This window comes from Channa argus, chromosome 3 (genome assembly GCF_033026475.1).
Source record: "Channa argus isolate prfri chromosome 3, Channa argus male v1.0, whole genome shotgun sequence".
Lineage (NCBI taxonomy): Eukaryota > Metazoa > Chordata > Actinopteri > Anabantiformes > Channidae > Channa > Channa argus.
This window is the reverse complement of record NC_090199.1, coordinates 16,129,836-16,144,483: the sequence shown is the minus strand read 5'-3', so window position 1 is coordinate 16,144,483 and position 14,648 is coordinate 16,129,836. Positions and strand designations below refer to the sequence as shown.

General features: G+C 39.3%; 1 protein-coding gene across 14 annotated transcripts in view; it reads left to right on the top strand.

Moving 5' to 3' along the window:
* adgrl3.1 (adhesion G protein-coupled receptor L3.1) overlaps window positions 1-14,648 on the top strand; it is a 106,451-nt gene that overhangs the window by 2,338 nt on the left and 89,465 nt on the right. For 12 of the 14 annotated variants that reach the window (XM_067497448.1, XM_067497438.1, XM_067497445.1 and 9 more), the window contains exon 2: window positions 9,700-9,774. The exons of the other annotated variants lie outside the window; for them this stretch is intronic. The gene's annotated coding sequence lies outside the window, so the exon portion shown is untranslated. The remainder of the gene's footprint in view (window positions 1-9,699; window positions 9,775-14,648) is intronic. 14 annotated transcript variants of the gene reach the window in all.

The window sequence follows — 14,648 nt, the reverse complement described above, 5'->3', positions numbered from 1 at the left end:
ACACTGTGAATGCAAAGTCTGTCAAAGAGCATCTTGGGTCAGGCTCAGTAGTGACAACCACCAAGCACTGGTGTTGTTAAAGCACCTGAAGCTATATGATGTGCAACAGCAGCAATGAGATAATCTGCTGACTGTTGGTCTATCTGTGCTCCTTTAATTAGGTGACTGATTCATTTCATTTGTTATGATGCATATAAAAGACAATGGGGAGAATAGGGCACAAATTAGGATGGTTGTGCTAATTTGGATTGTTCAGCTTGATTGAACGAGGCTTGACTTTCTTTGTTTGGCGCTGTTCATGTAACACAATATTTGGTTTAGATTTGGATGGCTCCAATGACAATACATGATCCTGCTATGGAAAGTAGCCTGTATTTTTTAATTAGGGATAATATGCTAAATATCTTGAGCTTGCGTCAAAGTCTGCAGACAATAAAAATAAATGTTGGCAGACAACAGGATCCATTTCAGACAGACATTAACAGACACATATACACACACGGATATTAAGACAAGCAGGTCCAAAAAACGCTCCTGTACAAAGTGTGACTGTGCTCATTACTGAAGTCTTGTTTCCTAGGGGTTATTAGAAAGTCTAAGTTCAACGCTTGTGCAATTAATTCTGTTTAGTGGCACCATGGAACCCAAGGGCTGATTTGCACAGAACTATTTTAACAAGTGCTTCCTAAAGAATTTGCACTTCTTGGGATTAGGTCCTGTATTTAGTTTATTTATGCACAGCAAGGTAAAGGTTGGTGTCACAGAGCCTTGGAGATAAACAGAAGGTGGTGTTTCTTGTGCTCACAGAAACAAGCCTTACTGGATGAATACATTCACCCACTCTTGTTGCTTAAGCTTAGAAAAAATGTTATGTCACAGTAGCAATATTTAGTTTTAATGGAGGCAGAGCTGTAGAATTTCACTGCACTATTTCCTAATGCGATGATGATCAAATTCCTAGTCTCAGCCCCACTTTGTGTGCCGAGTTTAACCTAATTCAAAAGCCCTTTCCTGCGCTAGTGCGCTAGATGACATCTCTCTCCTGTATTGAAATAATGAGGCCAGATCCTTGCCCGTTTTACTCAACCACAAAAAGCAGTCGGTTATGTGGTAACACATCCTTTCCTTCCCTCAAAGAATAACCCAAGCTCCCGACATTTCCCGCCGTCGACTGGAACTATCAGCTCAGTTCACCTCTCCTAATGTGTGAAACTCGCCTCCATCATCATTCAGCCCTATTAGAGGTTTAGGCCGTGCAAGATGACTACACAGTTACTTTGCTATCTGATTAGATATATGCTTGGGAAAGGGGAAAACCACTAGCAGATGACTGGCTGTCAGATCTAAGGGCATTCACCGACTCATTGCTCCTATGGCCTCAGCTAGAATAGCCCTCCAGAGATAGATGTCTTACTCTGCCTAAATATGGAACTGTTGGAAGGCTTTCAGCTCAAATCACCACGGCCTATTATCTGTCTGTATTTTGGGGCCGATTGGAGGAAATGTACACTGTTGGCCTGGCTGCTCACGCTGTGTGTGGACCGGGCTGTTTGTGTGCAGTGGTAAAAGTGGTATGCACTGTAATCCTGCTCAGTGGTTGTTGTATTGTTTGGCAGTCGGTTGTGCTAATACTATTAAACATTTTCAGCTGGGCTGGGAGGCTGAATAGGATGTTAAGTGTAAGGTAAAAAACAGATAGTCCAGAGATGGTTTGCAGTTGCCCAAAAATTGGTTAAATGTAACACAACTGAAACAATTTGATTAGTAATTGTAACAAAGTAATAACATTAGTCAAATATTTAAAATATTTATTATTTATACTATTTTTCAACAGCGTGTTTAGTGTTACTTAATCTAGATTCTAAATTCTGACAACTTGCTGCTTTGCTGATTTCCTTGACCTGTGAAAATTAATTCATACTTTTTAGTTTTGAAGTGTCTGTCAGACTAAATAGGGCTACAATTTTCTAACATTTTGTGGGATAAACAGTTTTCTCTCTAAAAACACATACAAAGTATGGATAATGCAAATAAGCATAAGGCCAGACCTACTACTACTAATTAGTAGTACTACTACTTCTAATAATAATATATTTTTACGTGCAGCACTCGGGACACAGCTACAAATACGATAGGACAGCTGTCAAATGTGGTGCAAGCTCCCCAAAGGTTTGACTGCATCTTGTTTTTAATCAAAGTTTTGTAACAGCTAAATTTAACAGGCCTAACGACCTTAGATTGTGATCTATCTCACATGGGATAAAAATTATTGAGAAATCAATCGATGTAAATCAATTTTGAAATTACCCCAGAGCCATTTATTAGGATATTAAAATTTGATGATGTCCTTTGCCTCTCTCCTAATTTGTATTTCTCGCTTTTCTACCATTAAAAAAAGGACAACTGTTCAATTTTATGAATTTCTCACGGCCTTTAAAAAACATCAACCAGTAAACACACACTTGGCACAAAGGCTTGTAATTCACCATCCCTGTGCCTTTCTTTTGGAGCAATCAATCAGAAGGGCTTAGGTGGGTGAAATCAATGTCAGTGTGAATTTATTTCACGTCTAGCTTTTATGTTGACGTCACTGACTTTTATTTATAGTAGTTTTATTGGAGGCAAAAACACCTTATAACACCATTTTGAAGAGGGCTGTATAAAGTGAAGATGAAGGTTGTTATCATACCGTTCTGAAGTGGAGTAGGGCGGCTGTAAAAAGATCCACTTATGTACTTTTTTATAAAATCACTGAAGTAATAATATGAGAATGGCCTTTGTATATAACACTATTATTTTCAAATAGCTGATCTTAATCTGAGTCTAATTTTTTAAAACAATATTGTGCTCAGTTTACAATGACCTTGAAGTTGCAACTCAGTCTATGAAAACTAAAAAGTTCAACATTTGTGTTAATGTCTACAGGCTTACACTGTTTTTTGAACAAACCAAACAAGCCTTCACTATCAGCACTTTGTCTCTATACTACACATGTAAGAAGCTGCTTTATAATTTACAAACGGCATCCACAGCCATTGTTCTTTTTGAACCCCTCTTTCACTAAGAAAAAAACACTTGTCCTTCCAGTCAACACCTCTCCTGTCCACACCTCTCATCTGTGCCCTGCACCCTCCTGCGCCCCTCTCAAAGCTGTCACCACTCTGTAGAAACATACATACGCATGTACGCGCTTTTTCCTGCAGATACTCTAAACACACATCAGTGCAGTATACATCAATTACCACCACTCTGTCACACACACACACATACACACACCCACACACAAACACACACACACACACACACATATATATGCACTCATACACCCACTGAGAACTGAGAACCACACACACACATACATTGCCTGCAGCTGTATATTTAGTGACACACACACTGCCATTAGGGAGCTGAATGGAGAATCAGTGTACAAGGCCAGAGCGATTGTAAGACGTTCGCTCAAAGGTCTGACGATTATTTTGGTCTCCGCAGGAAATCATTTACAATACCACTCTACCCTTTGCTTCTCCTCTGACTTAAGTCCATTTAAGAAGTGTGAGTGTGTGTGTGCGCCGTGCATATGCAACTCTTAAGTCAGTCGCCACAGTATTGATGGGGAAATTTTCTTGCTGTGTTGTTTGCACGGTTAACTATAGCGTGCTGAGGAGGCCTTGCTTGTTTAGAGAATGGGGTGCTTGGAAATGAGTCATACACAATGTGATGCAGCACAGCGGAGCAGATTTGAATTATGGGGCAATGAACAATGAGGTCATCACAGGGCTGGGGGCACAAATCTCTCAGTGCCATGGTATAACAGCATTTCTTATCAATGGAGGAAACTACAGCAGGGCATAAAAATGCTGTATTGTCTAAGAGACCGACTCAGTGTTGCAAATAAAGCACTTGGTAGGTTGAATCCAGTGACTGAGACAATACAAGGGAATTCTGGCTCGCAGTGCAGTGACATTGTTTGTTTTTTAGTTTGTTAGTCATTTACACTTTTATTTAGGTCCATTGGAAGGCAGAACATTTTGCTTGTGTGATTTGGGTAAAGTAAAAATAAAAATGCATCTTGTATTTCACTGTTCCAGCTCACTCTATTAAACTTTTCCAAAACTTGGCTTAGGGGCATCATTGTATGCTTGAATATAGATTAGAGTGTATGTTCTCTTACAGTATAAGGTATTTGTCAGTTTTTGTTAAATGATTACTATTAACATACTGTATAGTGTCTAAATTGTTACGTTTATAACTGGTACTATACATTTGACAAACTGTATGTAAAGAGCACAAAGGTGTGGGTTTCTTTTGTGTTCTTCTGCTTCTGAAGGAAATATAAATAATTTTCTGTAAGCCACCCTGAATAAGGAGTCCATTAGTTTTAGAGAATTTGTTTAAAATATAGTAGGTTTATAAAGATTCTTATATCGTTATGTTTTCTCCTGATTCCTGTGCTTTTCAAGTGTTTCCACACCTCTTCTATCTGCCATATTGCATCCAGTGATATTTCCCATATCTTTCCCTCCTTCAGCAGATTGTCCACAATCAGCGTCTGCTGTAATACCATCATCCCCAGGCCCCTCTTAAATTTCCTGCTTACTGGGCTTTTACTTTAACTGCATTACATACATCTTCCACTCCCTGTTCATCTGGTTCCTTTCAGCATAAACCAAGCTGAAAGATCTGATTCTAAATGTTTTGATCCAACTGGTCATTTGTTGATAAATTAAAAAAAAAACAAACAAAAAAAAAAAATATATATATATTGTCATTTATTGTGTCTGTTCAGTGGCACAGCTGTGATCTCGATTGATATGGAATGGCATTTTCATTCCTTGTCTTTGAGTGTGAGAATATGTGCCAGAGAGTATTGATCTGGAGCTTAGTTGGTGGTGCAGTATGATAGGTTATAGGAGGGTGAAGATCACTAGATGGTCATGCTTGATGGGACAAAGATATTAACAGATAGTACAGTAGTGACCTATGGCTTAATAATGTATTTTTACATCACCTGAACGTTTTGTTTTTTTTTCTCTTGTGTTATCAAGCCAAATAGCCTGGTCTCAAGTGCAAATATAGCACCTTATTCCACCCGACATTAAATCCCCTTTGACTGGATGGGGAGTAGTAGTTTGAGAATGGTTCAAATCTGTATTTTTTGCACATCCACAATGGGTGACTCTAAAATAAACTGTGGTTCAGTTTCTGCCTCAGACATTACAGCTCATTTTCAGATAAAAGGACCATGCACCATGCGTGTGTCAGCACCAGTCAATTTGTCCCAGACGTATCTATCACATTTTCCAATAAAACCATTTTACCACCTCTGTGTTTTGCAAGGGAACCTGATAGTGTCACACTAAGACAGATGAGTACCACTCTGGCCCGTGGGCCTGCAGCAATACCTTACACGGACCACGTGTCTGTTTTTTAAACCCTGTGAAAAGTGTTCTCCTGCAGTGTGCTCACATGCATTTTGAACCCTCTTATTGGCTCTCACTTGGAAAGTATGTGTTTGATAGATGAGATGAGATCTGTCACATGTATCGAGAGTGTGTGGGTATTGGTCCAGGGCTTTTGGAGTGTGCTGAGGCAAGCTTTTGATAAATGATATTTGCTATTTTAAAACCAATCTTTGTTTAACATCAATGTCAGCCAATTACTGCAAGCTGTTTTTTTATTGCTAGAATGATATATGTTGCTGTATGTCTTTTTCTTTGTGTGTGTGTTTGTGTGTGTGTGTAGCCTACATGTACCCTGTATTGAAACATCTCATTGTTGAAGATTGAGTACAGATGGTCATAGTTTAACTTTCCACTATGAATGAACCAATTAACCTTTTTTTTTGTTTCATATGGATCTCCTTTTCTCATCCCTCTCTCTTTCTTTCTTTAAAAGATTTATGTGTGGCACACAGAGAGTCTTTAATTATACGCCTGGGTAGGTCATATACACTATTGCTTCATGTTCTTCATGATTTTATTGAATTTGTTGAATCCCATGTGGAGAACTGTGTGTTTTTTTGTTTTTTTTTGGGGGGGGAAGGGGACTCCACCCTTCATTTGGAAATCCCATAAATTTCCACCAACAGCCATCAACACAGTTTCTGGTGTCTCCTGGTGCAATCTGTTGTCCAAGGCATAATTACATAGGGTAATACATGAGAAGTCTTCATGAAAGCATACTGTAGAATAATCCTAATTGCATACAGTGGGCTCATAAGTAATGGGAGTGAGACAGTATATCAATACAGCTGCTGCCTCTCATAATAGAAAGCACTATTGTTTTACTGTGAGAAAATGGTCAGCATCAATCATAGGAAATGTACTGTACTTTTTCAGGTAGACATTGAGTGGAGAGAAAAAAACCCTCTTCCTTCTCCTCATCCCGTCCATCCATTGTTCAGTTGGCTAAGGCACTTGTCATTGAAAATCCTCTTTGCCAGTGGCCCTACTAACTTTTAGTGCAACCTATAAGCGTTCACCATTTTTCCCCTAATTCTCTGTGCCTGTTGTCCTTTTCTTTGATCCTCTGGTGGTTGCTTTCAGGGGAACCCTCTCACATTTATTTGATCAAAATCTTGCTTCCACTTTAACTCCTCTTATGTGCAAAAAATCATAACGTGTGCTCGAAATGGTACTCAGGTAATATTTGTTCCTAAAAAATATAGTATAGTCGAGACGACCTGAGATTATACCCTAGGGCATTGTAGATGATTCACTGAAAATTGTGCTATCTGATTAAATACATATTCGTAACTTGACAGGGTTAATGAAATGGTCAGCATCCGGAGCAGAAAAAAAAAACAAACAACAAAAAAAAATAATCTAGTAAAGGAGCTGTATCCTGCTAACCTACTTTTTCAGTGTAGTTCCTATTTACCCAAACATACCATCAGAGAAGAAGAGAGGAAAATTATTATTGGCCGATTTGGCAGAAATTGTAATTATACTCCATGGTTACAAATTTAGATTTGTACCAATAATTTTAAAAATACTTTATTCTGGTAGTATCTGTGCAAGCCACTGATTACTTACGGATAAAACACAGTATCGTTAAAGGGCAACTGGAGCAATTTTCAACTTGTGTCGTATGTTCTAACTAGTGAAGTACGTGTTTGTGAATTACAATAAACTTGCTTCTGTCGTCTTTATGCACAAATAACCGTTTTTAGCTGAAAAACTGATTGAAACTATTTGAAATCTGTTGAAATCACACAGGTTAGGATGTGACCAGGCAAAAGAATAGCTATTAACATTACATGTATAACTTAACATATAGCATAGGTTGCAAGTCTGTGGCAAAGCTGGAGATGATTATTTTTCCTCCCTGCCACATAAGGGGCCCAGTAGTTCCTGTATTGGCACTGAATATTTGTACTACACATGGATCATCAAACTTGGAATATAAACACGATTCCTGGGGAAACTGGGGTGGTGAGTCCATAGGCAAAGTACTACACAACATTAGCTTCATCCAACTGAGCTTTAAGACTGTTCCGTGGAAAGCTGTTGACCTGTGGCTCTTGACAGCTGAGAAAAGAGCAAAATTAGGATTTAATGAAGATTTCAGATTCAGGGGTACAACAAAGCGATGGTGCAAAGCTGATGTATGCATGGACTTTTGCGATGGCTGCATCTTTGATCTCGTCTCTGCCTTTTTTCACTTGTTCACGTAAAGGAGTCCTAATGAAAAATCTCATTCCCCGCCTATTTGCACTCCTTACACAAACTTGTTCCTTCAACCACCTCACCTATGCATTTCAAGCCGGTTCCTTTCCCACCTCCCTTCCTCCATTTTTCATTCATTGATCCTTCCACTGTTGATCAGCTCAGTGTGAATAATATATACCGTGTTCTAAGAGAAGCAAGCGAGACATGAATGAAAGGGCTGTATGGGTTGCTTAGCTTAGCGACTAACATTTTTCAAATGCTCTATTGCCTATGGCAATTTTCCTGCATTGTGGAGAATGTCCTTACGTATAAAAGTGAACCTATTGTTTTTTTTTTTGTCTTTTGTCTTTTATATTTTGTTATGTTTCACTGACCTCTAGCAAACTTTAGTTATTATGAAAGAAGCAAAGGAAGGAGTGACATCAAAAAAAGTGCCACATCAGCAAAGTACACAACTTAGACGCAGGGGGCTGCTCCATTTGCCTTTTCAAAAGTTCCAGTCTAACTATGATGATGGAGATCCATTATACTTAATGTAGTAGCTATTTATTTTAACCCTATACCACAACTGTTCCCTGAAATTAACCTGATTTTCCAATGACTGTGTTTATTATGGAAGTATAGCACGCCATAACAGTTTTTATTGTAACAATGATGACAAGGGGTGTGGTACTCTGCTGTCAGTAAGCTCTCGATGTTTAATATTGTTGCCATGGTGATTAGGTCTGGTACACCTATTGCGGAAGATGTGCTATTTAAGGAGACTGAGTTGGATTCGAAGGAGCACAAACACCCTATTTGGTTGTTTGGCTTGCCATTGTTGTACATGCCTACGTACATAACATTGAGTGTAAGCACTCATTCACATGGATACACATGAATACATGCAACACTTACATGTACACAAACAGTAAAGAGAATCCATCTTTTGTTGCACTCTCTGCCCACCCAACCATAGAGATATTGCTCACAGCCTCCTGTACTGGCTAATAGAGCCAATTACTGCACAGCCATGCCTGAGAGATCCACAGAGGTCCAAGCTCTGACACGCTCTATGGATGTGCCCGTGTTTGTCTGTGTGTGTGTGCATTACAGTATATGATGCACTTGTTTTTTTGTGCCTGGAAAAATCTTGCATTGCACGGAGACAAAGGATGAAGAGCAAAACATTCAAGGCCAAGGTCCTCTCCCACATCAACCCTTCCAGTAAGCAGCAAAACACATGCAAACACACTAATAAGTACAAACATACACACACAACTACATTTTCCATGCAAGGGGGTTCACACAAACACACGGATGCCATGTCAGTACAGTATACACACTCATGACCCTGGTGAGAAGAGGATGCAAAGTTTACCCTCGAGAATGAAGGTAGGAGTGGAAAGAGAAATATGAAGAGAATAGTGATGCAAAAAAGGGATAGAGGGAGATATGAAAGAGAGACAAGACACAAATAGATAAAATATGAGACATTCTAACTGTGAATAACTGCCACTCTGCATTCTAGTAACAGAGCTAACAATTTCCCTTTCAGAAAAGTGTCTCTGGCATTTGGTGGTGAAATGCCACCCATATAAACCAGTTATCAAGGCATAAGAGAGCTTTTTAGCAGTAAACTGCCAGCAAGCACACTATAGACTTTGATACCCTGACGCTTAAGAGGTCATTACAAGAAACACAGGGGCACACACGCACGTGCATGTGTATGGACCCTCACAGAAATGCAAACACTAAACAACCAATCGTGAATGAAAATTGCTTGTGAACTGTCTGGTTTTTGTGTTTGAGTGGGTTATGGCTATTCACACAATCTGGAGGGTGCCATTATTCACATTGCACCCAACATTCACTACATATTATGGCTATCTGTCTCTATTGTGAAAAATGACAGGGACTTCAGTTTGCTGAGCTCAAATAACCCCCAGCCTTCTCCCCTTCTTTGTGTTTCTGTCTGTCTCCCTCTGTCTCTCTCTTTTGCTCGGTCCACTCGCTCTGTCTCTGTCTCTCTCTCTGTCTGTCTCTCCAGGACAACCAGCAGCCATTGAGATGTGATTCTCTGGGGTTTAATTTCACTTTGACAAAGCAAAGCACTCTAAAACAGGTAAGAAATTGTGTACCTTTGCGTATGTGCAGTCTTGATACTATCTTGCCCTGTAATCATTTTAAACATATTTAACCGAGGAAGTTGACTCAGAATACAATGCTATTTACAGCAGGCTTATTTAGGCCTGTGGGATCGTCACACAAATATGTACAGAAACACCTGGTGTGTTGTTTTTACAGACCTTACAGTATGCATTATGATTTTTTAGAACCCAAATATGACCCAGTGTTCTCTCTAGAGATCTCAAGGTTCCATCTGTGCCAGGAAGTGCTGTAATTGGCCTGACAAATGTGTCTTCTCAAACTGCTAATCCAATCAGATATAACCCACTGAGCTTCAAAACGAATACAGAACAGCATGCAGAGTGCAGTCAATGCAGCAAGGTGTGAAAATAGAATAGAATAGAATAGAATCGTGTAAAGTGTAAAAGCAGCATGGACTTTTATCCAGACTAAGGCAGAGACCCAAAATGAAACAATTACTGAATTAATTGCACTCAGTCAGCTGTTACTTGAAGGTATCAACAGGAGTTTAACCACAAACCCAGACCTTCATCTGCCCATGAAGCCACTCACTGCAACTTATTTACAGTGCATTTACAAGCTGAGCTGGACCTGTAAAATATTGAATTTATGAGCTCCCTTTTAATTAGAAATACTGTCTCCTAGAGTTGGGCTGATGAATTGCACATTCAGTTTATTGACAAAAGAAGAAGATGCAGCTCTCATGTTTGGAAAGCTAGCCAGAGAGAGAGAGTTTCTTGGCTGACATCACTTTTCACTAAGAGTAGACATATGTTTGCATCCTTGCTGCATAAAAACCCTGAGGCCATGTTTTCATGTGGGATCCTATTCTTTATTGATTAAAGTGGCTGAGGGTAATATGAATGAAGGTGCCCTCTCTCTCACCTTCCCTGTGGTTTAAAGGTTTGGTGTTTGGGTACCTTAGGTTTATTTATGTAATGACCAAAGTCATTTCACTTGAGGATCAAGAAATAGACAAGGACATCTTTGACTCAAGTAATAAAAAATGTATTTGATTGTCAAAAGAGCAACTACTTTAGAGATTTTACAATACAGGAATTGTCAATGTAGTAGATCAAGTTTCCTTTTTCTACTAAATCAAACTCGTTCAAACCATACATTTTCTTCCTAACCAATGACTTAACCTCAGTGAGTGAATGCGCGTTTTTCTAACGGTCGTTCTAATGCACTTCCTGTCCCAGTATGTGTCACCCAGCATGTGTTCCCTCCTTGGCTCTCATGGCTGTGAATGTTTGCTCTGAAATCTAATTCTGTGACATCAAGGCTGCATTATGTCTTAATTTCAGTGCAACAATGAGTGAAAAGAAAGAACAACAGGAAACGGGATATATCATTCTTCTTTTGGGGGATGTTCTTTTTTCTCAGTGCAAAACAGGTGTTTCCCTTTCCGCATGCACAGTCATTTAACCTTCATTTGCCACATTACTAATGACAGTGCAGATTGAAATACAATCAGTATCAGTTCACTGGTTAAGCAACAATTACATGTAAACTGAGTCACACACTGTACACATATACACTGTTAGATAAGCAGATGTACATGTAAAACCTGGGCTCACTGTTTATTTTCATAAAGTCCAGGATAAAATAGAGTTTGAAATTAAATAAAATAAAAAAAAGATAAAAAAAAAATTTCTATTAAAATTTATAAAATTTTCTGTAGCACACAATAAACAAGTGGACTGTCATATTTCTGTCCCTCCCCTAAATTCCGTTTCGATCCACTAACCCTTCACATAACCATATCTTGCCTAACCTTAGCTTAGACCTAACTTTAACCTAACTTAAACTAAGTTTTCACTATAAAATTTAATAATTTATGTTATAGGGACTTGTGCTTTGACCCCCCTGTGCAAATGAGTAAACATGAATAATAACACAGAACATGAATAATGCACACACACGCAAACACACACAGGCATACACACACACACGCACACCGACACACACACACACACACACACACAGAGACCATCTTTCGGCACTCTGTTGCTACCCCCTGTGAATACAGGCTTATTGTCTTATGACGTGACCTTTGCCTTGAGTGGAGAGGCCTTTGTTCTAATACAATAGAGTCCATATTGTAAACCATGCCAGTCAATGCCGTCCACACAGCTGCTAGAGAAAGGATGCAGATTATCCAGGGTCCAAGTAGAAGGCTTTGAGGCAGGCACTTGTGGTGAGTGTGTGCATTTGTCTGTGCCTGTGTATTTTTGTACTGTTTGTGTATGTAAGATGCAAGCCTGTTTTCCAGAGTCAGCAGATGGGCCTGTGCAATTAGACTCAGCCTTCTTCCCTTGTGTGCACACATGTGCGCATACACACAAACAGACCCACACAAACCTGCACAGCTACACAAATACACCGAGGGCAGGGCATGAAGTAGATGTCTTTGAAACACTAGACCTGACAGATACTGTAATGGAGGAAACTGATGAATGAGAGCAGAGTTCCCAGGGCAACCACTGAACATTGTTCAAAAAGTTGATCTTCCTACCTGTCATCTATTTACAGCATTAGGGCTGGGCGATGCATCAGTACTATACCTGAGTATCTGGAATAAGATAAAAATCAAACAACTAAAATAACACATTTCTTTGCACATCTTAAGAGTTGTCATCTTTTGTAGTGGAATATCGTCCAATGGTTTATTGGCTTGTTAAACCCATTAACACATTAATGATTCCAAACAAGCTGTAATTAAAAACAAACAAAGTTAATCTCTGTGTATACACACTAAATAAATAGATTTAAATCCGTTTTTTAAAAACAGAAGTAAAAGTTTACGTCAGTTCTCCATCTCCACTTTTAGCCTCATAACTCACGTGCTGACCAACAGTAACAGAGGAAATTATTTTGTGACTGAAAGGTCACAATTTAAGATCTGAGGAGTTGCTGTGAAAATCCTGGCAGTTTAAATCCCTCAGCAACTACCATCACGGCTGCGACCTCTGGGTTCTTAACCTTTAGCTGTTCCAGTGGAGCAGCTCTGTGCCCAGTAGTGCGAGACTGTGTGGCTGTGCAGCGCCAGCTCCCAGGTGTGACTGTGTTAATGTGTGAATGCTGTCCGGCCTGCCTTCCTCTCAGCTACTCCCCCTCAACATCAATGTGTTTCTTCTTAGTCAATGAGCCACGCTTAATGGGGTTTAGGACATAATAGCTCACAAATGTGTGGCAGTTTCAGCTATTATTCCAGGTCTGAGTGGTAACAATTTCAATGTTAATTTAATGTAGAGCACCAGTGACAGTCAGGCTAAATCCTGCTGCTGGTTTGCCGTTTATTGTTGATGTATGATATTAAACCATGTCTGCTGCCTGGTGGACGAGTATCCTGTTGACTGTGCTAAAGATACCAGTTTGTCCCCTGTGCACTCTTTTTCCCTCCCAAGATCGAGATAGGGTATCAGGGGAGAGAACACACACTCACACACACCTTGTCAAACACACAGGCGCACTGACGTAAATGCATGAACAAAAGCCCCACACATGCACCACTTACACAAGTACATTGCCACCTGAGTGCAGCGGCACAAACCCCCACACACACCCTCCACATCACCACCTCTCTCACACACACATACACACACACTTGACAACAGGGAATTGCCCACAGAGATGCACTTTGTCAACAACTTGCAAGAAAGCATCTATTTAGGGCCACTGTATTCCTGGAAGGTTAAGCCATCTTATTTGTGTGAAGAGCTTGTGTGAAGCAAAACAAGTTATGGCAGTTACAATCACTCTGTCTTCCCTACTGTGTCTTCTCCTATTTGTGTTCTGCTTATGAACTGGTGCTAATTGTCTAAAGTAGAATATGTTGTGAATGTAGATTTCTAACGGTCTTGGTGTGATGATGAGCAGATGCACCCGCAGATGTTTTCCCTACATGTGTCTGTTTACCAGTTCAATTATCCCTATCGCATACTGTAGAGATTTGTTGTTCTGTTTGGGCGCTTCAGAAACAAAAACAGTAGTTAGTGAAGTATTACAGGCCTGTGTTAACTCCCTTCTTGCTGGGACTAGAAAGTCAGATAATGTTTGTTAATGCATTTGGGAGAATAATAAAGACCTTTGCAAATGGCAATACTTGAATACACTTCATTGCACTCTGCTGCATTATGCAACACGTAAAAAAGGAGGTACAGTTTGGTGAGAAATTCAATGTAACTGTGCTGGTAAATGCAGCACTGTGAAAACATACGAGTATCTTTTAGGATGGCTTTAGGGTTCAGAGTTTGACCAAATATAAGAGTTTTCTCTATCCATTATTATTATATCTCCCTTGCAGTTTCAGATATAGCATGAGATGCACGGGCATCTACAGTATATTTAACCCTTATATTTATCTCTTGTTTTCAGAATTTGAATCAGTCTGGATTTACTACATTTCTGAAGGTGAATCGATGTACAGGGCCTCTAGCTAAAGTCTGAATGTAAGATCTGAGGAACCTAAGATACATTTTTGATCAAATATTTCTCACTGGTACAATTAAGCATTGATGAAACAAGTGGTGGACGTTGTAATTATTCTCTCAATACACACTCAACCATTGTTTATATAATTTTAAAAGAATTTCATTTCCAAACTTTTGTGAAAGATGTTGTGAAAAATAACAATGTAATGTAAATGGTCGTTCTAATGTAAATTGATGTAAACGGAGATATAACATCAACTTTTTTATAGGTATTTTTGCAATTCCATTATGTAAAAAACAAAACAAAACAACATTTCGTGTACAGTGTATAAATATGTAACATTACATGTATTTCAGCATCTCGTACAGGAACATATAGGTGTTAAAACATCTACTTCAGAATAACAGATGT